Raw genomic sequence first — 25,885 nt, forward strand, 5'->3', positions numbered from 1 at the left:
TGTGGATGTGTAGATTTAGGTGCATATTTATGAAAAATTACGCACAACTTCGCTAGCACGGTTGTGGTTCTTTTTTAAAAAATTGAACTAAAGTCCTTGCTTTGCACCATCTGTGCACCATATTTATGTGATGATGTAGGACAGCACTAAGGAATGGTTAGCATGAAAAAAAACATCGCTAACATCTGCGACATGCCATAAGGAAAACTGATGCTAATGCTGCAAAAAATGGCACTAGACCGTTTTGTGGCACATGAACATGTTGCAAAAGGGTTAGCACCATTTTTATACTGCATTAGTGTCAAAACAAAATGCACAAGCACGAAAGAGTGCAATTACAAGAGAAGATGGAATCATAAGGCCAGTAGAGACCCCAAGGAGACTCCATTCACCCAAGTACCAGCCAGGAGGGTTCAGAAAAGTCCCAGGCGAAGAGAAAGCACAAGTGTTGCTTTAGCGAGGAGGAGCATGACATCCTAGTCAGAGAGGTGACGGAGCACCAACACCAGCTCTTCGTCACCTCCAAATCTCCAGTCGGTAGGAGAGATGCAATATGACAGGTAATAGTGGAGAAAATCAACAGTGTTGCAGAGGTGAAGAGGACTGTCAGTGAGGTCAAGAAGTGCTGGCACGATTGCAAGCGCAAGGCTACTGAGAAACTCCCCATGAACCGTAAGGCAGCACTGTAGACTGGAGGTGGAAGTCCTGCCCCACAGGAGGACCTGGATGAGCTGGAGGAGATGGTTGCAGCGGTCATCCCTGAGGAGCTGGTCACTGGAATCGCAAGACAGTACAGCGCAGACTACCAGGAACCACCACAAATGAAGGGTAAGTTGCAGGGGTGGATATCTGGAACTCCACTAATGGCAAAGTGGGAGGCACATAGGACACACTCAATGCATGCTCAAGGGTTGCATCGGGACACATATGCCCTGAATCAAGACTCACCAGCCCCACCCAAGCCACGCATGTACTGGCACTTTGGTTGTGCTATGCACTCCAACATATACACAATATCAACATAGGCCACTCCTTATATCTCCACCATGTAAATATGTAAATATGCACCGCAGTGCCTGGTAGGCATGTGCAAATAGTGTGGCTGTGACTGTGCCATTACAACACCCATTGCGAATAGTCAAAGCCCCTGTACCAACAGGTCAGCGTAGACATCAGAGACTAGGACGAAAGTCAATACCATCCCAGGGGTGGTGTCAGGGTGGTGTTTCTGGCCAAAATGCTTCCCTTCCTCGTTGTCACATTGCCTCTACTCATGTGTGCTGCAGAAAATGATGGTGCATGCTGCGGTGTAAAATTAGGCAGGATCACGCACCGTCATCTTAAAAATGCAGAGATGCGCCATATACATAAGAATACAGCACACCCCTGTGTACCCTCCTGCACAAGTGGAAATTAGATGTTGTGCTTCAATGCAGCCACCCTTGCGTTGAGGGAGACAATGTTTTTGTGCAGGAAGGAACACCTTCCTGCACAATAAAAAATGTAGGCCCATGTTTATACTTTTTTAACGCCCCATTAGTGTCATTTTTTGACGCAAAAACAGCGCACACTTACAAAATACAATTGTATTTTGTAACTTTGCACTGCTTATGTGTCAAAAAATGATGCAAATGCAGCGCTAAAAAAGTATAATATGGGCCTTAATGTGCAAATTGCTCTTACTCTGTGTGTAGCAGAATGCAGCACACATAGAAAAAGCAAAAAATCCAGTAGAAATTTAAACATTACTCTTAAATTTTGCCATGCTAAACCCACCCCTGGGCTGGTGTCAGATATTGGCCCATTGTCCGGTATACAAATAGTCCAAAATCTGAGGCAGTGTCAAAACGCAATGGGTGTTGTTGTGGTACGCTCACAGCAACACACATTACACACACCTTTCACACAAAAGTGCTGGGTGTGAAGGGGCCATATATACAAAGTGACATTAAGCCACTTTTTGTGGCTTATCCTCCACCATGTAAATACGGCCCCTTCACACACAGCCTTTTGCATTGAAGGGGCCAGCAGTGGGTTGTGATGCTGCCTTAGATTTACGAGTTTTCCTAAACCTGAGTCAGTGCCAAAATCTAATCCCACCCCAGAGGTGGCATTAGCAAGGCTGAATTCTGCAGCTTGCATAGAAAGAGCAAAATGCTAGACATTATTGTTAATATGCAGGAAGTTGTCCCTTCCTGCACATAAAAAATCATTTCAAAATGACACTTTGGCACTTATGTGTGTAGTGCATTCTGCAGCATACACAAACGTGACAAATCTCCATTAGTGATTGTTTGTGTGCAGGAAGGGACACCTTCCCACACATAAACAATCAAACCCCTCAACACAAACATCCTTGCATGATGTTGCAAGGATGCCTGCATTGGTGCCAGGCAGCTCAGTTCAGCGCCAGTGCAGGGGACAACACAGGGGTGCACTATATTCAATTAAATACAGAGCATCCCTGCGTTGGGAAAATAATAGAATGCAGCGCTTTCACTTTTGACACAGCATGGTGCTCCGTCATTTTCCCTTACTAGTGAGCTTGACCCATGTGTGATGCACAATGCTACACATAAGTACAACCACAACTTGGGTCAGTGACATGTCACTGAGCCTCCAGTAATAAATACATGATGTTCCATGTCAACAGCCAATACAATCAAATATTGGTTTTACACTATCTCATTGCAGAGGATGACGGCTTACCTTCTGCCGACCTGCCTATCCTAGATTTTGCAGTTGACATAGATGATCAGCTGCCATCCATCAATGAACAGACTCCCCAAGATGTCCTAGGATCACTCCCTACACCACCTCCAGTCGCATGGAGGACACACAGTGGTGCGATGTCTCCACTTAAACCTCCCAGCTACCAACACATGTCACCAGTCAGTATTCACGCAGCCCTGGACTCTGAGGACCCAGAGTCAGCATTCAGAGGACAGTGGTAGTAGTCCAGAGGGAGATAGCCAAGCAGGTGAAGGTGGGGATGGAGAACATAGCAGATAGCCTAGTGGGAGTGCGGACATGACAAATAAGGACAACTCAGCTGCCATCAGAGGCACCCACTCTACGTGGACTCCAGCAGTCTCTGGCCAACATAGCTGCTATCATGAAGCAGAGGCTACAACAAATACCCTCCCTAATTGGCAGTACCATAACAGACAACAGGCTGAGGGTTATGCAGAATACCTTGGAGTCCATACAGGGGGAAGTGGCCTCCCTCAGGGAAAACATGGCTGCCTACCACTGCGATGTTGCTTTGGTGTTGAAAAATCATCACTTCCACCTTGCTGCAGTGATGCCTTATGTGTTGCCACAAATAGCCACTACCAGCACCTTTGATGCCACATCTCTATTCCCTGAACTGTGTGTGGCCCCCTCTACCTCCACAACAGCATCAGTCGTGGCACAGGAGGCACCACACACATCAGAGGATGAAGATGTGGAAGGGATAACATTAAGAAGGAAAAGCACCTGGAAGCACCAGTCTGTGCCACATGACAGTTTCGCCTCCGTTCTGGGCTTAAGATCATGCCAGTGTTGTGACAGTAGGAAATGTGCCCTCTTCACCTAACCACTGTTGAATTGTCTGCTATGAGCTGTCATTGTCTGTTTCATACCAATTGGCAATTTTTAACTCCTAAGTAATGCACACTACTCCTAACCATGTCTCATGACGTGTCCCTCAACCCTGGACTCCGATTGTGCCACAGATGGCTAATGTTCACTCTTGAGGTCTGTGAAATGGACATTGTATAGAAATCACAATTACAACTGCACCTATAAATAAAGCACCTTGTACGCATGTAGCATTTCTATGTTTACTGCGATCCATGTACTCAGCTAAAAGATAGCAATGAGTCAATCCATATCAATGTGTACAGACTATCAGTACATGAGTGCATGACTGTCAGACACAAAGCCACACACTAGGATCCTAACCGGAGAAAGGTAAATAATTGTGTTGTCGGCTACAACCAACTTATTGAATATATTATTTGAATTTGCACAGATATCCTTTGAAGTAGACATACAGAATGTATGGCTCTGAACCAATTCAATGGTAATTTACCCAGATGGGAGTAAAAGTACAACTTATTTGTGTAGTACAGGAAAAGCTAATCTTATCAGTGATGGCCCATTTCTGTGTTGCAGGCTACAGTTCCAAATGTGCCTGTTGTCAGATGTACCACACTTGCCAAAATGAAATTGCAGGACCCCACCAATGACAGGTGAAATACCATATTTACCTGTCCAAGATAAAGTATACATACACATTATGAATGGCTAGAACACTGGATGCCAAATGTATGGACTGGTAGACGGTGTGTAGCAGCCATTCTGACAGCTCCTTGGTCATAGGGAATGCACATTTTAAACCTGGGGAATCAAGACAGTAAGCATACCCTAGGCCATTCCCCCAACTTGGCCAGTACACTCATGAGAACCCCCAGACACTCAATCAACGTACAAACTTATTAGGCTAAGATTAAGAGGATTCATTGTAAAAACATGTACCAAAAATACTCTAAAACCTACCCTATGCTAAACTAACATATACTAACTAAACTTACCTAACAACTACACCTATCTAACCTATTCTAAACTTATCTTACACATGTAACACCACACTCTAAACATTGGACGCCCACCCCTCTTAAGAAACAAGATACAAGTAGGACAACATAAACTATGACTACACATGTACTAACCTAACCTATGACCTAACCAAATATCTATCTATATATATTTTTTTTAATATATTTTTTTATAATACACGAATACCCCAACATGACCCCCCACCCAACCCCCCAACAATAAAAAAATGTAGAAACAGCCACCACCACTATGTTTAACCTAACCTATGCCTACCCTACACTAACCAAATACTACCCATCTAAGCCCCAATCTAAAACTATGTAAAACAGTAAAAGGGAGGGGAAGGAACTGGGAGGTTGTACAACACTAAGGGGGTCATTAAAATCCTGGCGGACGGTGTTAAAGTGGCGGTAAGACCGCCAACAGGCCGGCGGTAAAAATGTTGCAATTACGACCATGGCGGAAACCGCCAACAAAGACAGCCACTTTAACACTCAGACCGCCACGGCGGTACAGACAAACAGCTTGGCGGTCACCGCCAACAGACAGGCGGGAGACAATGTACCGCCCACACTATTATGACAGGCAAATCCGCCACCTTTTCCGGGGCGGATACAACACGGATAAAAACACGGCGGAATCAGGCATTTCGAATGGAAAACGCTCACCTCTACACACTCCACGAGGAAGGAGGACAGCATGGAGCCGGAACTTCATATTCTCCCAGCGCTAGTCTTCCTGATCTTCTACGAGGATCACCAACGCCGGCGGCGAAGACCACAGTGAGTACTGCACCTACGACATAGGGGAGGGGGGAGGCAAAAAACAGGGACACACACACACTCAACACCCCAAACCCCACCCTGACCCTCAACCACTACAACACACACACACCAATGCTTATCAATACATTACAGTAGCACCCTCCCAAACCCCCCCGGAAGAATGCAAAGACAAAAGGAAATGAGTGTAACTATTGTAATATATCAAAATTGAGTAAGCAAAAATATACATATATATATACACTATAAACAAAATTTATACCATGATTAGTAGTCCAGGTTTTGCATCATTCATAGTCCGTGGACCACTGGGCCCAAAATGCATGGGCGAGGCCCACACAAGATACCCGAACATGACGGAGAGAACACTGCAGGGGCATCAGATAGAAATACAACAGGCACCTCAGGGGGAAGGGAAGGGGGGGCACATCAGCTGGATGAGTGCACGACGCCAGATCCACGAGGGGGCTCCATGCCCATTGATCAATCCGGGGGAGTGCAAAGCCACAGTCTCTCAAGTCTCTCCAGTGGGTGGGTTGCCCACTGTACCATCCTGGGGAGTGCAAAGCCACAGTCTCTCAAGTCTCTCCAGTGGGTGGTTTGCCCACTGCTTTATCCTGGGGAGTGCAAAGCCACAGTCTCTCAAGTCTCTCCAGTGGGTGGGTTGCCCACTGTACCATCCTGGGGAGTGCAAAGCCACAGTCTCTCAATTGGATAACTTTCTCCACTGGTTCTGGAGGGGGCTTTGTGCCCAGAGTGCTTCATTCTGTGAAGGACAGAGGTAGTGGATGTATGTCTCCACTGGTTCTGGAGGGGGACTGGTGCCCAGAGTGCTTCATCCTGTGCAGGACAGACGGAGTGGATGCATGTCTCCACTGGTTCTGGAGGGGGACTGGTGCCCAGAGTGCTTCATCCTGTGAAGGACAGAGGTAGTGGATGCATGTCTCCACTGGTTCTGGAGGCGGACTGGTGCCCAGAGTACTCCATCCTGTGCAGGACAGACGGAGTGGATGCATGTCTCCACTGGTTCTGGATGGGGACTGATGCCCAGAGTGCAGCACTCACCCCGTGACGGTCCCAGTTGCGTCACTGCCCCTGCCACTAATGGGCTAGCAGTGCTTGCCATGGCGGTCTTTGCCCTGTTCAGCAGTGCTTGAGTTGGCAGTCTCTGCCCTGTTCAGCGGTGCTTGCCCTGTTCAGCGGTGCTTGCCATGGTGGTCATAGCCCTGTTCAGCGGTGCTTGCCCTGTTCAGCGGTGCTTGACTTGGCGGTCTTTGCCCTGTTCAGCGGTGCTTGCCCTGTTCAGCGGTGCTTGACTTGGCAGACTTTGCCCTGTTCAGCGGTGCTTGCCCTGTTCAGCGGTGCTTGCCATGGTGGTCTTTGCCCTGTTCAGCGGTGCTTGCCCTGTTCAGCGGTGCTTGCCATGACGGTCCTTGCCCTGTTCAGCGGTGCTTGCCCTGTTCAACGGTGCTTGCCCTGTTCAGCGATCCTTGCCCTGGCGGTCCGTCATTGCCCAGCTGGGCTGTGGCTGGCAGTCCTTCATGGGTCAGCTGGGCTGTGGCTTGTGGGGCCCTCCTGGGCAGCTGGGCTGTGGCTTGTGGGGCCCTCCTGGGGAGCTGGGCTGTGGCTTGCGGGGCCCTCCTGGGCAGCTGGGCTGTGACTTGCGGGGCCCTCCTGGGCAGCCGGGCTGTGGCTTGCGGGGCCCTCCTGGGCAGCTGGGCTGTGGCTTGCGGGGCCCTCCTGGGCAGCGACGATGGGGCTGGCGGTGGCCTCCTGGCCAGCGAGGATGATGGCAATCTTTTCTGCCGTGCTGCTCCTCACTGTCTTTGCAGGTTTCTTCTGCCCCTTCCCCACCTTGGGAGGAGTCACTGCTGAGTCCACACTTCCCCCGGGACCCCTGTGAGCGGCTTGGCTGGCTGGAGTCTTCCCCCTCTCCCGCCGGGCACTGTCCAACTTCTGGTGCTTCACAGGGGGGGACTGGCTGTGCTGTGGCTCCGTGACAGACTGGCTGGCCTGGTGGCCGGTGCACTCCACATACCTGTAACAACAGGCACCACTGGTCCCGGAGATTTTTTGGCTGAGGTGCTAGTACGGGACCTATGAGTTGGAGGGGGGGTGGAAAATAGGTTAAGGGGGGACAGGAAAAGTTGTTTGGACACACTGGGACGGGTAGCTGGAGGGGGTTTGGGAGTGGAGGAAGAGGTGGTGGTTGTAGGAGGTGTAACGTTTGTGGATTTGGGTGCAGGTGCATGCGCTGGAGGCTGTCGTGAGGTGGATGGCTGTTGGGTGGGTGTGTGCCTGTGTTTGTGTATCTTGGGAGGGGCGTCACAGACACACTCGGAGAGGACACAGGGGACGTGTGAATGGTAGTGGGGGTGGTGACTGCACGTGAGCAGGGTGTGCTGGTGGGTGTGCTGGGAGGGACGTAGTGGCTGTAGAGGTAGTGCATGCAGGTGTGAGTGTAGACGAGACTGGGAGGGAGGAGGGAGACAACGAGGAGGGGGACACAGTGGAGGCAGTGGATGTTGGTGTGTCTGCATGTGTGTGATGCTTGCGTGAGTGCCTGTGGGATATGTGGTGCTTATGTTTGCCTGAGCTTCCCTTGTGTGGTGAGGTGTGTGCAGGCTGGTCTGATGGTGTGCTTGGGATAGGCAGAGGTACAGGGGATTGGGTCTGGGTGGAGGAAGTTGGAGGGGGGAGGCTAGACACAGGGACAATGGCTGCCATCAGTGCTGAGGCCAGAGTTTGAAGGGTTCGATGAAGGGCAGCCTGACCAGAATGAATGCCCTCCAGGAATGCATTTGTGTGTTGCAACTCCCTTTCTACACCCTGGATGGCATTCAAAATGGTAGACTGCCCAACAGTGAGTGACCTGAGGAGGTCAATGGCCTCCTCACTGAGGGCAGCAGAGGTGACAGGGGCAGGGGCTGAGGTACCTGGGGCAAAGGTGATGCCCACCCTCCTGGGTGAGCGGGCACGGGGCACACGCTGAGGGGCTGCTGGGAAGGCGGTGCTGGTGGGGGGGTGGTGGCTATACCTGTTGAAGTGGGGGGCACAGATATTGCCACCACCACAAGGGAGCTCCCATTGGAGGACGAGTCTGTGTCACTGGTTGCAGATCCTGTGACCCCCGTGGTGCTCCCCTCGCCCTCCATCCCACTGGTGTATTCTGAGTCCGTAGTGTGGGCCTCCATGCCCATGTGGGATGCAGCTCCCTCGTGCTCCGGTGCCACTGTACCTCCGGCTGATGATGCTAATGCACACAAGAACAGGGAGACCGCAAAAAAAGGGGGGGTAAACAGAAGAAAGACAGGTTGAGTGCATGGCTTACCGCTACCGTTGGCGGACAATACAGACACAGAAGCCCCCTGCACTACGTCGCGCTGTTGGGCTCTATAGTGCAATTCCTGGGAAATGGCCTACAAGGCTATGGACGACATCTGCACACATAGATGACCCTGGGGCATGAATAGCTGTACTTGGCACTCTACAGAGGGGGGGTGGGGGGACACAGGGCCATGCCTTATGAATGGGCCTAGCCTACGGAACTCGCCCTGGTCTAGGGGAACCCACAGCCCTCCTCCCCCCCCCAGACACCTTCACTGCGCGCAAAGTCAGCTGAATGATAGTGTACTCACCCCCTTGTGTCTCCTGTGATGCCCTCAAGCGCCCATCCAACTCAGGGTAGGCCACCGCCAGGATCCGGAACATCAGGGGGTCAAGGTTTGACGGGCACCCCTCCCACGTTGCGAGGCCATACCCAGCTGAGCCTCCGCCGTCTTCTTGCTCCAGCGGCAAATGTCCTCCCATCTCTTCCGGGAGTGGGTGCTCCGTCTGTGGTGGACCCCCAGGGTCCGGACGTCCTTGGCGATGGCACGCCAAATATCCTTCTTCTGGTGGGCGCGGACCTACATGAAATGTACAGGGGAAGAAGAGAAGTCATTACCAACTGCACCGTCAAAGTGAGTGGCCTCCATCCCAACCCTTGGCATGTGGCACATGCATTCACCGTCTTTCATGCACTCAGAACTCTGCCCCCTTCCTTCTTACAACCAGCCCTCTCCACACAGACATAGCCCATACAATATGCTCCCTGTGTACTTACCTGTTGTTCTGGAGGACCGTAGAGTAGCGTGCACTGGGGGAGGACCCTGTCGACGAGCTTCTCCTACTCCTCTGCAGTGAAGGCAGGGGCCCTTTCCCCAGACGCACGAGCCATTGTCTGTTCCAGACCGAGGTCACAGCAGCACTTGCAGTGTAGGTCCTCTCCTGTCGAAGATCAGGTATCGAGTGATTAAACAGTTAGAAAATGGCGGTCACGTCCACGGCGGTCACGTCCGCGGCGCTGCGTACCATCACCGCCGACGTACATCGTCATTGGCTCCTGGGACCCATAGGGTCCAATGTTAACCAATGCAGCATTGCGCCGCGGTCTTCGACTTCTTACCGCGACGGTGTACAACGCCAGCGCAGTTACCTCACATCGCATTGTACCGCTTCAGAGGTCAGGCAGCCGCCATTTCAAGGGCCCACATGGCCTAATTACCAACTGCGTCACACATACCTAGGCCTAGTCTCAACACACATACAGGCCACCTTTTGTGTATGATTGGTGTTCTGTGCATACTGTGGGTACATACCTCTGAGTTGTTTGACTCTTTGCTCGCTGTTGTCCTTCATAGGCACCGTCCGCTGGGACATGTGAGGAGATGGCGGAATCCTCCGGTGTACCGACCGCTGGTGGACCTGTCGACAATGGAGGAAAGACATTTGATCATCACCTACAGGTTTGACCGTGCCACAATCCAGGAACTGTGTAGCCAGTTGGAGCCAGACCTGATGTCAGCAATCCACCATCCCACAGGAATCCCCCCTCAAGTGCAGGTGCTATCAGTGCTCCATTTCCTTGCAAGTGGGTCTTTTCAAACAACTGTGGCCATAGCATCAGGGATGTCCCAGCCGATGTTTTCCAACGTGTTGTCCAGAGTGTTGTCTGACCTGCTGAAACACATGCGGAGCTACATCGTTTTCCCTCAGGTGGAAGACTTGCCTACAGTGAAAGGTGACTTCTCTGCCCTTGGACATATCCCCAACATCATAGGTGCCATTGATGGGACCCATGTGGCTTTGGTCCCCCCCCACAGGAGTGAACAGGTGTACAGGAACCGGAAGAGTTATCATTCCATGAATGTACAGATGGTATGTTTGGCAGACCAGTACATCTCCCATGTGAATGCCATGTTCCCTGGCTCAGTGCATGACGCCTACATCCTGCGGAATAGCAGCATCCCTTATGTGATGGGTCAACTACAGAGGCACCGGGTGTGGCTATTAGGGGACTCTGGTTACCCCAACCTGTCATGGCTACTGACCCCAGTGAGGAATCCCAGGACCAAGGCAGAGGAACGCTACAATGAGGCCCACGGGCAGACTAGGAGGGTGGTCGAACGCACCTTCGGCCTCCTGAAGGCCAGGTTTAGGTGCCTCCATATGACAGGTGGATCCCTATTCTACTCACCAAAGAAGGTGTGTCAGATCATCGTGGCCTGCTGTATGCTTCATAATTTGGCTTTGCGACGACAGGTGCCTTTTCTGCAGGAGGATGGTCTAGATGGTGGTGCTGTGGCAGCTGTGGAGCCTGTGGACAGTGATGAAGAGGAAGCAGAGGAAGAAGACATTGACAACAGGGACTCAGTCATCCAGCAATATTTCCAGTGAAACACAGGTGAGAATACATTCCTGCCTACTACAAGTACTTTTACACTTCTACCTCTATCCTGTATGTCGATTTCACCCAGTGTATTGTCACTGAGTTGTCACTTTCCTTTACAGTTTCACTGGTGTGGGTCCCAACATGTGTCATCTGCTTAGATTCCTCATGAACTAGAGCTGTGTGACATTGAGGAAATTCGATTTTTAATACGATCGTATTGACCCGCCATTTTGTGGCCCGCCGCCATTTTATGTTGCCTTCACTCAGGCAGCACAGCGAACGAAGTCCATTCTGCCTTTTCTGCTTATTCTGCAACATGGTGTTCAAAACAGCCTTCTGCCTCTATCTTTACAAGGCTGGTATTAAGGTCTGACCGAGTACACTAATCCCTGTCTGGTTTTCTAATCCTTGTTTCAACTATCTGTAGGCTCACACTATTCTCCGCCGATCTTATCTTATCGTCTGGCCTTCGCTGTCCTTTGCTAGTATTCTCTCATTTCACAACTGTCCTCCAAACGCACACAAACTTATCACACCACATGCAACTTCGTTGTGGATCGGTTAATGAATTAGTTCAAGGGAGGGGTGACAAACACAGCTGGAGGGGAGGCAACCTTAAGTCACTTGATACTTTGTTTTCCAATTCCTTCTATTGGTGCTGTCTTGTTTTCCGACATTTCTATTGGCTCTGTTCTATCTTTACATTATTCTTACTGGCTCCTTTCTATGTGTTCTGGGAGTGTATGTAGTTAATAAATGGTTTTTATACGGTATATAAGATTGTGCGCCACAAAGTAAAGTGGCAGTCTCCTGAGAACATACCTTGTGTACTTCTTGGACAACTGTACTAGCTGCAGCTAATAAAATCTGATCTTTTACGCCTGACAGAGTGTCCCGTGTCTCTGTTAGTTGAGGCAGGTGAATCCAAGGAGATTTCAGGCGTACCCTGCGCCGCCAGGCCCATAAGGTTCTGGTTCTTCAACTGGCGCCCAACATGGGGCGGCTTCAGCGGTACCGGTTCTGCCTGAAGGTCGTGAGGAACCCCGCAAGAAAATTCTGTAGGAATCGCGAGCCACGTCAAGCGACCCCTGTATGTCGAAGTGGTCCGAAGGTCTTTTTCAGCGCGGTTACTCCTTCCTGACGGCTACTGACGACTGCTGCCCTGACTGCCGCCCTGCCTTGGCCCTTTCTTTGATGATGTATGGTAAAGCGAGACGATAGACGGGCCTCTGTTGGTGTAAGAAGACATCCTTAGTTAAGTATTTGGTGGGTCGCGCCCACAAATTTTGGGCTTTGTTTTGTCCTTAGGTCCTTAGATTTGGCCATTGCAGTGGCCAAAGCCGAGGGGTAAGTGCATTTGTGCTGTGTAAACTGAAAGTTTTACCCCCTTGATGTTTGTGAACAGCCAGTAAAAATCGTGAGATGTCTGGTCTGACTAAGTTTGGAAAACTTTGTTGCTTTGGTTGTAATAGGGACTCCCAGCTTGAGGACTCCTGTCCGATTCCTTCGGTTGGAACTCCCACATATGAGCTCTATTCTAAACATGGTGTTGGTCCTATTGCCTTTAATAAGACATGGACCCGATATACAAAGAAAGATGGTGTTTTAAAATGGCCAGAAAATGGTAGTTTCGAAACTGATGTGCTAGATAATTTAGAAGCAACGTTATTTAAAAGAAAAGCCCGGCCGGCAATGTTTGACTCTTTTCGCCTTTGGCGTAAGGAAGCCAAACAGAGAGAAATTAAACAAGCGAAACGAGATAGGAAAACACAGGGAATGACGATTATACAGGCTGCTCAGCAATTCAAAGATGATGAAATAGATAATGCAATGGAAATTTCAGACAGACAGCGTCGAATGGCAATAGATAAATGCTATCCGACGTTGCCTATCTCTTCCCTTGATAAGAGAAAAGATTTTGAGGAAGATTCCTTAATGTCCCACTTATTGAAATTGCCTCCGCCCTATGTACAAGGTGCTAATGCACCCCCGATGTTACAGCCTGTTCAGCCGCCAGTTGTGCTTCCGCCTGCTCCAGCTTTTCCACATTTGCCTCCTCAAGTATTGCCTATGCCAGCTTTGCCTTTAACTCCTTTGCCTTCTGCTCCTTTGGCAATTCCTAATGCTCCTTTAGTTAATTCACCTAATACCTTGTCCCCTATCCTTATGTCAAATTCTCCATCTATGCGTAAGCGATTTGCAGATACTGTCTCTTATCACCTTTCTTTGAAGCTTTAAACGTGTCTCCAGCTTTTTCTCGAAGACAGTCTCGTAGTCAATTCCCAGACTCCGAAGAGCGAGAAAAATTGGACTCACTTGCTTGTAGATGGATCAAGAAGGGTCCCCAATATAGTACGTCTGATATTATGTCCACCTTTCTGCAATGGAATGCACCTACGCAGAGATATGTTTTTAAAGTTATGTGCGATACTCTCGCTAAAGAATGGGAGGATATGAATTTGGGTTCGGTCCCACAGGATCTGTTAGATGTTCAGGCTGACTTTGACAAAGGACTTATTGTGGGTCCTAAGGTTGAAAACGCTGTCAGAACACTTATTTCTTTCAGATCCCTATTGTTCTCACAGACTTTTCCTGATTCTGATCCTTCAGTTAGGACAGCACTGAAAAACTATCCCATGAGAGAGGTTTCTCCAATATGGAAGGAAGAAGTTGCAGCAGCAGGTGCTAATCCAGCTATTCCTGCGCATTTTCAGCGCATATGGATACATGTCCCCTGGAAAAGGTCTGAAGTTTTAGCACTTAAACAGTCACTACCAGATCCACGCAAAAATCCTGCTGGTTACTATAAAGAGTTGTCGCAAACAGTTGATGCATGTACTATGAATCTAGCAGATATTGACATGTTGATGGGAAATGTAGTTCCACAGACAATATGGGCTAAAATTCGTAGAGAGGATCACGCTCAAGAATTAGGCGGCGATTGGAACGCTATTATTGCCGCAGACAGAGGTCAAGTAGGTGGTGCAAAGCCCGACGCTTTGATCTCAGAACTCCCTGGTAGGATTATTACATTAATGAAAACAATGATGCCTGCTTTGAGAGTTAATTGGGAGAAGCTAGCAGTATGTAAACAAAAGAAAGATGAAAGTGTTTCCGATTTCTTTACCCGATTCGAGGAGACATTCATTGATCACAGTGGTCAAGATATGGCTACAGAAGGGGGACAGCGATTATTTGTGGATAAGTTCGTATATAACTTGCTTCCTGAACTATCACACAAGCTAAAAGACTCCGAGAGTTCATGGGCAGTTTCTTCTTCCGCCCAGATATTGGCTACTGCACAATATTATGAAAATAGAGACAAAGAAGAAAGGGAAAAACAAGAGAAAAAGACGAAAGAATTAAAAACTAAAGTTCTCTTGCAACAGGCTTATCCTCCTCGTTATGTTCAGCCTCAGTTTCAACAGCCTCCGCAGTTTCAGAGGTTGTATCAAAAGCCTGAACCATTCATTCCAAGACCTTTGCTAGGTCCCAATCAATGTGCTTATTGTAGGGAGGAAGGTCATTTTAAGAACAATTGTCCGGCATTGTAGCAGCGTAATGGAGCAACATCTGCTTCACGAGGTCGTGGTGGTCTTCAGTCAGCAAATAGAGGTAGAGGTGTGTTAACCCAAGAGCAGCGTTCTTTTGTTCCTCCAAATTCCGGAAATTACTTTCTACACAGTATTATAGTGAGGATCAGTATATTGAAGGAGGGAATGAAAGTCTTCATTTTGAATAGGACAGCCATGGACAAAGTAAGGGGGTTACGTCAATTCCAGTGGATCAGAATGGACCTTATGTTAATGTCACTACAATGGGTGTTTCAGAGCCATTTCTTTTAGATACTGGTGCCATGAGAAGCTCTATCATTCATTCTAAACTCCCTGGCGCACCTTTGTCTGGCTTAACGAATGTATCTGTAGGATTTTCTGGCGCCCCTGTTCGCAATCCAGTTTCTTGCCCTTTGCCTGTTTCAATAGGCCCTTATGATTTAGAAGCTCCGCTTCTTCTGACGAATGGTTGTGGTGAAAATCTGTTGGGTTTAGATCTATTAAAAAGAATGCATGCTACGATATATTGTTCACCTTCTGGTGTATACCTCACTCTAGGACAGAAAATGACTAGTCCAATGTACTTATCAAAAGATCAATTCCCACCTGAATTGCTTTCTCTTCCCGAAACGCTTTGGGCTACGGGTCCGAATGACGTTGGTTGTCTTGAGATCCCACCTTATGTTGTTACTCTTAAGCCCAATGCTGAAATGCCACGTATTCCGCAATACAGAATCTCTACTGAAGGTGAGAAAGCACTTCTGGAAATTGTCCATGATTTGATTCAGAAGGGTGTGGTTGAGGAAACGAGAGGAAATACATGTAACAGTCCTGTTCTTCCGGTTCTTAAACGCACTGATCCTTCTCAGCCTCCTGTTTATCGTTTTGTAATTGATCTTCGGGAGGTAAACAAGATTGTCGTACCGCAGTTTCCTGTAGTCCCAGATATCACTGCTCTGTTGACGATGATACCTTCTACAGCGACTTGGTTTTCAGTTATTGATCTAAAGAATGCTTTCTTTAGTATTCCCATCGCCGAAGAGAGTAGAGATATTTTTGGTTTTTCCCTCGGAGGCCGAAGCTTCCGGTTTAAACGCGCACCTCAAGGTTATTGTGAAAGTCCCTCTATTTACAGTCAAGCTCTAAAATGTCATCTTGATGCCTTTTCCTTACCGTCCGGTGCCGCTCTCATTCAGTACATGGATGACTTATTAGTTGCCGCTGATTCAGAGGAGATTTGCAAAAACGTGACCGTTGCACTGTTGCGTCATTTGTTTGATCTGAATCACAAGGTTTCTCCTTCTAAATTACAATATGTCTGTCGCGAGGTGACTTATTTGGGTCATCTCTTGTCAAAGGAGGGACGACGATTGACCCCCGAACGAATTCAGGCAATTGCACAAATGTCAGTGCCATCCACACAAAGAGAGGTACGTGCCTTTTTGGGCATTACTTCTTATTGTAGACAGTGGATTCCGAGTTTCTCTTTATTGGCTAAACCGCTGTTGGCGCTAACTTTAAAAGATACGCCTCAGCCTCTTCCGTGGACTGACGAATGTCAGAAGAGTTTTACTGATTTGCGTATTGCTTTGTGTTCTGCTCCTGTATTGGGTACTCCTGATTACAGTAAGCCCTTTACGCTCTATGTCCACGAAAGAGAGGGTTGTGCATTGTCAGTCTTAACGCAGCGTTTTGGAGATCAACAGCGACCATGCGCATATTTCTCAGCTACGTTAGATCCAGTAGCTAAAGCATTGCCTAGTTGTCTTAAGGCGACAGCGGCAGCAGCAATTTCTATTCGACAGTCTGCTGGAGTAGTGCTAGATAATACTCTCATTGTTATGGTGCCACATGCAGTGGATACTTTACTAAATAGGACAAAAACGCAGCATCTTACGAGTGCTCGGTTGTCCGGATATGAGCTGACGCTTTTGGCTAGTCACATACACATCAAACGATGTAATACCCTGAATCCAGCTACTTTGTTGCCTCTTCCAGAAGAGAGAGATGTCTCTGAACAGCATGATTGTTTTCTCCGTACTGAAGAAGAGACTAAGGGTAGAATTGACCTAAAAGACACGCCATTAGTGAATCCAGATGGAACACTATGGGTAGATGGTTCTTGTTTCAAGCTCCCGAATGGAGATACAGTTTCAGCCTACGCTATTACTACTTTGCATACGATTGTGGAGGCAGCACGCATTAGACATAATTCAGCTCAGGCAGCTGAATTGATAGCCTTAACTAGAGCGTGTGTGTTATCCAAAGGAAAAAGAGTAAACGTGTACACTGATAGCCAATACGCTTTTGGTGTAGCGTTTAACTTTGGGCGTTTATGGAAGGAAAGAGGATTCTTTACTTCCCATGGTACTAAGATACAACATGGTCAATTAGTGACTGAACTTCTTGAGTCACTTACAATGCCTACTCAGATAGCGATCGTGAAGTGTAGTGCACACAAAAAGATTGTGGACGATGTTGGTCGAGGAAATGCATTTGCAGATGAGGTAGCGAAAAAGACAGCCAGAGACAACACAAGTCGAATGTATGTTGCAGGTCCCGCAAACTGCGTAAGAGAAAAGGGAATGTGTGAAGATACAGTAGAGAGTGTGAAATCAATTCAAGGAGAGGCTACGGAGAATGAGTTGAGAAAGTGGAAGGAAAGTACAGGAATGTTAGATGAGATGGGATGTTGGGTTGAATTATCAGAACATCAACGTTGGCTGTTACCAGATGCTTATGTACTACCTGTAGTTACTATGGCACATGGTCCAGCTCACCTAAGTGCAAAAGGAATATGTAGACTTCTGGCTCCAGTGTGGCAAAATGAGGGGATCCCAAAGTGTGCAAATAATGTGGTAAAACATTGTATTGTTTGCTTGATGTACAATCCGGGAAAGGGAACCCCAACTCCAGCAGGTCATTTTGCTCCTCCAACATATCCATTTGAGGTGTTGCAGATCGATTATATTCACATGGAACGATGCAACAACCTCAAATATGTTCTGGTGGTAGTATGTGCTTTTTCTAGATGGGTAGAAGCCTACCCTCTGAAGGACAATACTGCTTTATCAACTGCCAAAATACTTTTGAAAGAATTCTTCCCTAGGTTTGGTTTGCCGCGCATTGTCTGGAGTGACAATGGGAGCGAATTTGTGGGTCAAGTCATGCAAAAAGTTTGTGCAGGTCTTGGCATAAAACAGAAGTTCCACGCGGCGAATCACCCACAGTCGGCTGGTTTAGTAGAATGCTACAATGGAACCTTGAAGCTTAAAATTGCTAAGGTGCAAGCTAGCACAGGACTTAATTGGCCTGATGCTTTACCATTGGCTCTTCTGTCCACCAGAACAGCAGTACACTCTCGTTTGGGGCTTAGCCCTTACGAAGTGATATTTGGTCGCCCAGCTAATGTATGGGGAGTTCCTCGCCCTAAGAAATACTCAGACTTGCCATACCCGATGTTGATTGACTACTTGCATGACCTTACAACTAAATTGCGTGTTCTTCATCAACAGGTTCAGAGTGCTCTACCAGAGGCTTCCACAGACCCAGGTCATTCCATCCGACCAGGTGACTGGGTCTGCACGAAAAATTTCCAACGACAGAGAAATTTGGAGCCCAGATGGAGAGAGCCACGCCTGGTTCTTTTGACCACAAGAACAGCAGTTAAAGTCGAAGGAAAGAAAAACTGGGTGCATGCCGTGCACTGCAAGAAAGTGCCTTTGCCCTTGCCTTTCGATCAGTGGGTCCGTAGAGGCATCAGTGACTCTGAAAGTGAGAAAGTTCCGCAATTTGTACCATTCAGTGATGCGCGTCTAATTGGAACACTTTCTGAGAAAGAGGACGACGACATCCTTCAAGAAGCAATACCATTGCATCGTCGCTTGAACACGACAAATCCAGGAACATTGTTTCAAAACCAGACTGCCTCTGGACAGGAACGCTATAATTTGAGACCAAGACCAAAGAACTTGTAAATTTCTCTCCTATGTAGTACTCTATCCCGGTTGCAGGGTCACGGTAGGAGTCTTAGTTACGACCTGAGTAAGTGGCAATAGGCCTGCAGGACCTCACAGTGTCATAGGACGGTAGATAATCGTGACTACAGTGATTGAGGAAGATTGCCGTGAGCATCCACTTAGAAAGATGGAGGCTACATTAGATAAAAGAGAAAGTAAAAATGTAAAGAATAATTGTAAAGAAATATATAGTCGTTGTAGTATTGCTCTATGCGTCATTATATTGTCGTGTATTCTTTTGGCATCTGTAAACTGGATCATTATTACTCTGCAGCAAAAAGTTGTCTCTTCTCCTACCTCTACATCTTCTTCTACTATCTCTCCGCACCTATTTCACACTCTTCCCCAGCATGAACTCATCAGAAGAACTGAATACTTTAACAAATCCTTCGTCCAGTTGTTACATCAACATCAGTTAGTGATCAATACAACTGACTGTTGGGTGTGTGGACTCATACCACATACGGTAGAAAAAGGAATGCCATATTTAGTTCTTCCATTCTCCTATGAAGGTTCCGCTTGGGCTTATTTTGTCATTTTCAATAATGCATATCAAAGTAAAATTAAACAACCTGTCAGTTCACATAGTGTTGGTTCAGATTTCAGTCATAGTTTATTGATAAAGGGAATGGTAGCTATGGCTAAAATCATGGAAAAAAGTGAAGCTTCCATAGATGAAAGAAAAGCATATACCAATTGGAACATAACTAATTACATTTCCAGCCTCAATGATAAGGTTGAGCAAGGAAAATCTCCTCCGATACGGGTCATACCCCAACAAGGAAATTTCTGTCTGCAAATAAATGGTAGAACTCCAAACACCGGACAAAGAGAAAGTTTATGTTCCCATACATATGTTTATTCAGCCCTGAATTCACTGCCGTTAGTACCATCTCAAGGTACATACTTCGTTTGCCACGATAGGGCTTATACATGGTTGCCAGCTGATTTCTCTGGTACTTGTTATATAGCCTTTCTTCTTCCCCCTACATACACCGCTCCTGCGAACCATCATAAAAATAGATATGGCAGAGGGATTGTGGATTCGAAAGACACAGCAGGACAAGAAGGAGGAGATTTCCTCAAAGGATTTCTTCCCTTCTGGGGTCCAATGGCCAACAGCAGAAATATAAGGCAATTGGTTTGTGTCGTAGAAACCACCATAGACATCACTGTAGGAGCTTTAAGTAACATTACAGCTGAACTACAGGCTGATCGTCTTATGACCTTGCAGAACCGTGTTGCCTTAGACTTTGTTCTTGCGGACCGTGGTGGAGTATGCAAATTGATCGGATCAAGTTGCTGTATTTTCATACCTAATGACGCTCCGACAGTATACCAAGCTATCTCTAAGTTACACATAATCTCCGAGTCGATTCATCAGGACGAAGGAGATTGGTCCTTTTCAGAGTGGTTTTGGGGAATACTGTCCAAATGGGGTTGGAAGGTATTGACATTCTTTGGAGTAATTTTAGCTTTTATATTCTCTTGTTGTCTTTGTATGCACTGCGGTCCTGCCATCTGTAACCTATGTGCTACTGCATGTATTCCCAAACCCAAGTCACAAAGAGCAGAGAATATCAAAATGATGGAACAGCAACAGCTTGATGACCTCATGGCCATAGACATCGACTCAGATTAACATGAGTTTGTGTATCTTGCCTGAGTTCTGGCAAAAGGAGGGTCTGAGGAAATTCGATTTTTAATACGATCGTATCGACCCGCCATTTTGTGGCCCGCCGCCATTTTATGTTGCCTTCACTCAGGCAGCACAGCGAACGAAGTCCATTCTGCCTTTTCTGCTTATTCTGCAACATGGTGTTCAAAACAGCCTTCTGCCTCTATCTTTACAAGGCTGGTATTAAGGTCTGACCGAGTACACTAATCCCTGTCTGGTTTTCTAATCCTTGTTTCAACTATCTGTAGGCTCACACTATTCTCCGCCGATCTTATCTTATCGTCTGGCCTTCGCTGTCCTTTGCTAGTATTCTCTCATTTCACAACTGTCCTCCAAACGCACACAAACTTATCACACCACATGCAACTTCGTTGTGGATCGGTTAATGAATTAGTTCAAGGGAGGGGTGACAAACACAGCTGGAGGGGAGGCAACCTTAAGTCACTTGATACTTTGTTTTCCAATTCCTTCTATTGGTGCTGTCTTGTTTTCCGACATTTCTATTGGCTCTGTTCTATCTTTACATTATTCTTACTGGCTCCTTTCTATGTGTTCTGGGAGTGTATGTAGTTAATAAATGGTTTTTATACGGTATATAAGATTGTGCGCCACAAAGTAAAGTGGCAGTCTCCTGAGAACATACCTTGTGTACTTCTTGGACAACTGTACTAGCTGCAGCTAATAAAATCTGATCTTTTACGCCTGACAGAGTGTCCCGTGTCTCTGTTAGTTGAGGCAGGTGAATCCAAGGAGATTTCAGGCGTACCCTGCGCCGCCAGGCCCATAAGGTTCTGGTTCTTCAACATAGGTATGTTGACATTACTATTTCCTGGAAATTTTGTCACTGTAATTGCAAATACACTATTTCAAAATCACAGACATACTCCAGATCTTGGTGCTTTAGGTGTGTTTATTTAAAAGCAAAATATTGGAGGGGGAAGTTAAATGATGAGGGGTGATGGCGGAGGAGTGTCCATGGCAGAGTCCAGTCTATTTGTCTCATAGGTGCATTGCCCATATGGGCATAGGAAGTGGAGCTGGGACAGTTCCAATATGGACAGGGTGACAAAGTGGGACAGTGGGTTGACAATCAGGGTGGTCTCATTTCTTGGCGGGGGTCTTGGCATCGTGCTCTGTCTTGTTCCTGGATCTCAGGGACCGCTTGCGGGGTGGTTCTCCATCTGCAGGGGGTGGGGTGCTGATGTGGTGGTCCTATGGCGGTGCCTCCTGTCCACTAGCGCCGGCGGAGGTGGCAGGCAGTTCATCGTCCATGCTAGTGCCAGGGGCCCCTTGGAGTGCCACGGTGTCCCTCCTGGTGTTTAGTATTTCCTTCAGCACCCCTACGATGGTGCCCAGGGCGGAGCTGATGGTTCTGAGTTCCTCCCTTAACCCCAGATACTGTTCCTCCTGCATGCGCTGTGTCTCCTGAAACTTGGCCAGGACCGTTGCCATCGTTTCCTGGGAGTGGTGGTATGCTCCCATGATGGAGGAGAGGGCCTCGTGGAGAGTGGGTTCCCTTGGCCTGTGGTACTGAAAAACAGTAAATGTAGTTTAATAATCTGGAAATAGAGATAATTTTTTTTAGCGCCTAAAAAGGAAAAATTATTTTTTTAAATAGAGTGAATTATTGTAGGTTAGAAGGAAAATAGGAAGGCCTACTGTCTTTGACAGATTCAGAGTGGCAGAAGCTAGGAGAGCTACAGAGGCTGGCTCAAGTCACGCTGCTGAGATGCTATCTTTAGTTTTCCCATAAACAATGGAGGAGGCTGTCATGTTGACACTTGTGACCTTTTAAATTAGGGCCTTGTCTCTGTGAAATGCAGAATGACCCTACGGGCCTCTAAAAGTGGGATTTCTGGTTTCTCCAGAAGAACATCAATACAATTAAAGAACTTAATTCCAAAGGGAGAATATAAAAAAAGGGGTTTCTTCGAAGGTCCCAACATCTTGTTAAATGCTCTGCAGAACTGATACATTTGTGTCTCCGCTCTAAAAAAATTAAATGATGCCTGCTAGTTGCTTTTATTTGACAGAAAACGAAGTGTTGCATTAAGTCTTAGACAGAAAATAAGATGCAGCCCTTTTCTAAAATTTATAAGGCTACATGCCTTAATGAGAATGATTTGCCAATTAAGACTTATTTTTCACAGTGGAAATTGTAGGTGCCAAATTAATATGGAGTGTAACAATTTTTACTTTTAGAAAGGTAAAACTAAGGTGGCTTGATGTTGCGAAGTAACTGACAAGAGGGTAACAGTTAAGTAATGGAAATTTATTTTTGTGTATTTGGTCCTATCATGAATTGTTCTTGCTGGTCCTGTATGTTAGAAGAGAAACAGTAAAGTTATATTTGACAGCAGATTTCCATTGCCTGGTGATCTACTGTCAAAAGGAGGGTAAGGATTTTAAACCTGACCAATTAAACAGGCCCAAATATTGGGTTTTGGGCTGCAGGTTTACAGTGCATAAAGTACATGACATGGTGTTGTGTGTCACCGCTTATTCACACATGGTATTGTTTTGTCTATGCTTTTTGTGCTTGATACACAGCAAGTATATCTGATGGCTTGACGTTTTGTGCATTTTTATTATTTTTTATTTGTTTTTTGCATGTTTGTTGCTGTTTTTGATACTATTACAAGCTCCCCTGTGTTGTGAGGGGATGGTCATGACGATGCCCATCGCTACGCAACAGTTGGTTGAACTTGTTCTGGTTACTAAATTCCACAGATAATGATATTTCATGCTGTGAACATAAGAGACAACACTTCACCAGTGCATGTCTATTTGGCTATAATGGTATTGAAGGAAAATAAAAAGAGATATACAGGATCAAAGTGTGTCACCTGCAGTTAGTCACGTTACTGCCCCTTCCCTTAAAGGAACAGGCAGCCCTACATTTATGTAGCCTTGATTGGACCTAAGGATGAAATTATAGATCTGTGACTCAAGGTGGCCTAATTTCTATATTACATTAGTTAATGATGTTCTGTTTCCTAAGTAGCATATGGCTTTTGTTCCTTAAAAGAAAACCAGGTTTTCATTTTTTCCTGAAGAAGGAACTGAAACATTAGCTAGGAGTACCGTATATGGTGTAGTCGCCAACGGTAGAGTTAAAATGTGTGTAACTTTGGCCTTTGTGTATCACCCGTCCTCTCGGTGTTGTGCCACATGCCTGACTATCACCCAAATAATTTTTTTGTTCTTCCTATAGATTTTTTTTCTTTTGTTACTTCCCCTGACCAATGTCGCATCATGCTTAGTTATTGAGATTTTAGCTATGTCCTAGTCCCATTTCTCTTTTTCGAATTCCTTTCACCAGTCGGCCCTTTTATTATTATTGATGTATTGTTCAGGTTCACATTTCCAGACTGCAGTGATGTACCAGGGACCCCCATGTTATGTATAATTCCCTTTGGTATGACCAGACTGGTTTTCAAGAATTTGCCTTAGGCCTGCTTCAATGTTTTCCAGCCTGACCGTCAGGGTAGCGCTAGACTGGTTAACTGACTCAGTATTATAGTAAGACAAGTTTTCCATCTCAATAGGAGATATCTTATGTTTACCTTTTTGAACATGACAAATTTTCAATGTCTATTTTAATTTGGTTTTCGGTTCCCTTCTGTTCCTGTTACTTTAATTTTTGGTGGGATCAGATGTGTCCTAATCATGCAAATGTCAGGACCCTCTAGTTCTTGTCTTTTTGTTTGCACATTTGACTATTAGCCTGTGTATTGCATAGTGCACCTGATGCACAGTTTTTAAAGGAAGGTTTCTACATGTCCCTGATAATCGGTATCATGTGATTTCTCTATTGAGATGTTCTAAGATAAGGAGGAACACCTAGACTTAATCATTGAGCAAAATATGTGTTTACCCCATTAGACAATGCCACTGTGTGAGGAAATCCATTCAGATAGAATTCTCATGTAGCTATAGATGGCAGAGAATAATCGAAAGAACCCAATTAAAGATGCTAGAGATCCTGTTTTGCCCTTCTGCGTTTGTCTTTGTATTTTATGCCCATGGTGTATGGCTACTCCTTTGAAGATTGCAGACCACCTGCTTGCAGTCCCCTTGTTAAAAACCATGAACTGTTTTTGTACTAAATTGAAGGAAACTAACAACTGTGGCACATTTCCTACGTCACTAGATTCTGCGGGTATCAAGTCATAATAACCTGCAGGACATTGATTTAAGCCTAATTCCCATCAGTGACAGCTACAGATGAAAGACGGACGTCTTGGCCCTACAGTCTCAGCACCCAGAAAGTAGCAAAGCTGGACAGCGATCGCCAGCGCATGGTATCGTACTTGCTCCATCAGACGGCGTTGGACATCACAAAACCAAAGTTTCAGTGTAAAAGGGCTGAAGAGGAGGATTCCTGTCGTTGATGGCAGAGCTGTTTTGAGGTTTCATTTCTCTACCTGTCATGTGCTGGTAACCTCTGACAGTGTGCAATCCCTTGAGCCCCTTGGCCTGTGTTTTGGCCACACACCCCCTTTTCTTTGCACCAACGGAAGAAGGGCAGTGCACCGGAGATTTCAAGTTTGGAAAAAGGCACTATATTGTGGTGCCCATGAAAGAGCAGCTTGAGTGTCCTCTGACACTAAATAATGAGTGTTGGAGTCTGAAAGTGCTGCTGAGCTTGAGCTATTTCCCAATTAATGGTGCTTGGGTCTGCACGAGATGATTTGTGCCCTTGATCAATGAAGAGCACATTGTTTGTAGTGTCTGCCACAGAGGAGAGACACTGGTGCATTGCTTTAAGACATTGAGACTTTCGAGTGAGCTGTGGGTGTTTGCCAGGAGGGCACTCCAACTAAGCAGTACTTTTCTCACGAAGAGGCCTGAATTGAGAGGCCCATGCGAAAGAAAACAACAAAAGAAAATTTGATGGACAATAGAAGCCTGCCAGAGAGGCTTTTTGAACGGACTCTGGGCATAGTTGGGGCACAAGAGGTTTCCGTGTGATTGTATAGACTAGGTGTTAGGAGACTGATTGTTTTGCTGGCATTGTTTTAAAGTACTATTCTGTTTAGTAAAAGCAGAATAAAGTCAATTTTCTGTGGAAAGAGTACCCCCTTTTCACCTTAGAGCATTGATGAGAGTCACCACTGTTCCACCTGAACATACAAAAATTACTGAAATGCAGAGGAGCCCTAAAAATGTTACTAGATAATTTTAGGATTTGCTTTTTGGTTAGGGTTGTGAAAAATTATTATTTCATTTGTAATAGTGGTCACTACTTTTTCCCGTTGTCTATATGTTCTTAATAACGTGTTTTCTAGTGTCTTTTAAACATGACCTTCTCATTTATGGGTGGGATTGTTTTTCTCTACTCAATTGACTTCTGCACCCACTTCCCAACCTATGTCTTTTCCTACTATTGTTTCTTTGCACTCTTTTCACCCTTTTCCTAAACATGAGCAGGTTAGAAGATCAGAATTCGTAAGCAATTCTTTTGTACAGCTTCTGCATCAACACTAGTTAGTAGTGAACATCACTAATTGTTGGGTGTGTGATCTTATGCC

Source organism: Pleurodeles waltl, chromosome 3_1 (genome assembly GCF_031143425.1).
Source record: "Pleurodeles waltl isolate 20211129_DDA chromosome 3_1, aPleWal1.hap1.20221129, whole genome shotgun sequence".
Taxonomy (NCBI): Eukaryota; Metazoa; Chordata; class Amphibia; order Caudata; family Salamandridae; genus Pleurodeles; species Pleurodeles waltl.